The following is a 2906-nucleotide window of genomic DNA, read 5'->3' on the forward strand; positions in this document are numbered from 1 at the left end:
TCTTATGAAAATCCTGATGCGGCCCGGCCTCAACTAGATTCCGCCTCCAGCGGCCCCCGGCTGATTTGAGTTTGAGACCCCTGATGTACCTGCTTCTCACCTTCTCCACCCTTAAACTTTGTTTCCACTGAGTGGTCCGGTAAGGAGTGGTACAGTCCAGTTAATTCTGGTGAGCTTTTCCACTCAGCTAAGCCTCGCTCTCACTGAGCGGTTTGTTTTCACCGCTAGCGTGTCATTGCGTCATTGTAGTACCACGACTAGAAAAGCAGCAACAACGTAGATCATCCAGCAGCTTATCTTATTCTTGCTTTATCTTTGGCACATTGTGTAAAACAGGAATTTAGTGAAAATGAGGCTTTACTTACCCTTACATGGTGTTCAAGTGTTTGCATGTAGATGGACTTTATCGCTTTATGGGCTCAGCGAGCAGTCTACGACCTTGGTCCACAGAGCAGTCATGGTGCAAAGGTAGCGCAGTCAATGTCCAATTGGAAAGTAGCAGGCTCAGTTGGTGGTTAAAGGTTGGCACCAGTGTTTGGCAGCTAAGCCTCCATAAGTGTGTGTGACTGTAAAGCTCTTTAAGCCTTCTAATAAGGCAGTAAATGTAGTAAATTCCATTTACCATTTGATGCTTCCAACAGGTCATCTATGTGCCTTTTAAAGATTTGCCCATTTTCACTTGCACACAGCCCAGAACCACCCGTAAGGGGAGTCGTGGATAAGACTTTAGTATAGTGCACACAGATGACCTGCACAAAATTTGTAGACTATCCTATAGGCCTGTATAAGGCAAAATGGTCATGTACATTTGTTTTCTACAGGCAGTTTGGAGTGAACTTCTAAGCCACAGATACACTGAGGAAGCCAGTTTAAAACTGTTCACATGCGAGATGCGGGCTCCTTGCACATAGCCTGGGTGTTAGGAATGAAGAAATTACACAATCAGTTTGTGTAATCCTTCAATGTGAAGGTGTCACTTGCACACCCCATGACTGCAGCATTGTGCGTTGTCATTAAGGAGCCAGCACTCGCACCTTACTAATGACTGGAGTGCTGCGTACAGGGGAACCATAGGACAACATCATCTGTGTGTCATAAGTGTGTGTAACTTACATAATACTTAGTATAAGTACTTCACAATACATTTACATAAGCACACCAATGCAACAATATGTTCCATTTTCATGAGGTGGCCACACAAGCCTCAAGAGAACTGAAAGTCAAACCTCTGCTCCTTTCAAGATGCAGCCACTGCTCTCTGCAACCCTCTACAGGCCAGGACATCCCAAAAACCTGCAGCACCTGCAGAGAGAGCCTTTCTTCCCTTTCACATCATCTTCTTTCTATGAATTTTAGCTTTTTCAAGTCTTATTTTGTTGGAAGACTTTTTGAGAGTCAGTAATAACCCTCGTAAATCAGGACTTTCTTAGTGAAAAGATTGTATTTAACAAAAATATGATTTATATAGAATCCTTAATAGAACAAAAAAAGAAAAAAAATGAGTAAAAGTCAAATCTTTTGTTGTTTTCAGAAAGCAAGACGGTTATTGTTGTATTCAATATTTAAGGTTAAATGAAGAAATATGCCAAGAATGCAAGAATAAAATGAAAAAGTCAAATAATAATGAAAACTAATGTCAAAATGTTTTAGAAAAATGTTCAAAAGATTGTTTTAAAGCATATACAATGCATTGAATTTGTCCTATTTTTAAACATCTCTTAAAGAGCTAGTATCACAGTTTTAATAAGAAATGGGATATCCTGACATTTATTCAGAACATTTGATTTCAAAGAAGCACTGACAGGAAAAATAGATCCACAACCTTCATTTTTCTGCCTCTCTGTTGTTAATAAGTGACCATACCACATAAAAAGAAAGATTGGATTGAAAAATGTATGTGACTAGCCTATTTAAGGTGAGATGCTTTCTGGCCTCCAGAGAGATTGGCTACGCCTCACTTGATGGTCAACGCAAACTGCTTTCTATATCTGGGGTGGTGTATAAAAGGAATGCAGTGGAGTCTGAAACATTCATAACCAGGCAAACAGCAGTTAGAGCTCTCACAGGAATACTGCAACACCAAATAAAGATCTCTTTCTGTTTGTTTTTTAAAACAACAAGAGAGTTTTGAATCCCATTGAAAAATGGATGTGAGGGAGAAAGCTCAGGGGAGCCCCTTCATTCACAGAGGTAGCGCACTGCATTTTAAAAAATAAACACAGATTTCATCAAAAAATCAAAACTTATATGCTTGATACTTAACCGTACAATGAATGATAACAAAAATAAATGTAATTAATGAAGCAAACATGCACAGCACTTTGGAGTGTTCATGTCTTTTTTTGTGCCTTTTAATTCTTCTTTACAAATATATATATATATATATATATATGCTTTTGAACTGTATTTTATCTTGGGAAATTAAACTTTTCTTTTTTAATGGTGGTTTTAGTTTACTGCAATTTATTATTTTTTCTAAACCAAAAGGTAACAAGTCATTGCCAATTTTTACTCCATCTTGCTCCTGAGGGGTCAAAGGCTTTTCTAAAATCTTCTCTTTGCTTCTCCTGAGGAAATATGAAGCCCAATGATGCACGGCTGAAACTTGTTGAGCTGTGGTCACATCGCCCTTGGCAACATACGTTCTTCAAGTGACCACTCTCAACGAAAAGAAAAGTATATGTAAACACACATAAACATGGATTTTAGGCTTTCATGTTCAAAACTTTCATGCTATTGCGTCACTTAGCTTCCCCAACCATGTTTGAGCTTTAAGAACAAGACCTTTGTCCATTGAACATTCATTGAAAGTTGAACCAGGTTGCATTTTGAGCATTCTGGGACTCAGATTTAGTAGTGCCATATGGATAGTGTTCCCTTTAATTCACAGAAGAAAATGATCCCAA

General features: G+C 38.6%; 1 long non-coding RNA gene across 1 annotated transcript in view; it reads right to left on the reverse strand.

Annotated features, from left to right (window-relative positions):
* LOC118599700 overlaps positions 1-458 on the reverse strand; it is a 2525-nt gene extending 2067 nt beyond the window's left edge. Inside the window, exon 1 of the long non-coding RNA XR_004949154.1 lies at positions 90-458. This is a non-coding gene — a long non-coding RNA (uncharacterized LOC118599700). The remainder of the gene's footprint in view (positions 1-89) is intronic.
* Positions 459-2906: the final 2448 nt, after the last annotated feature.

Source organism: Oryzias melastigma, linkage group LG15 (assembly GCF_002922805.2).
Source record: "Oryzias melastigma strain HK-1 linkage group LG15, ASM292280v2, whole genome shotgun sequence".
In the NCBI taxonomy this organism is placed as follows: Eukaryota; Metazoa; Chordata; class Actinopteri; order Beloniformes; family Adrianichthyidae; genus Oryzias; species Oryzias melastigma.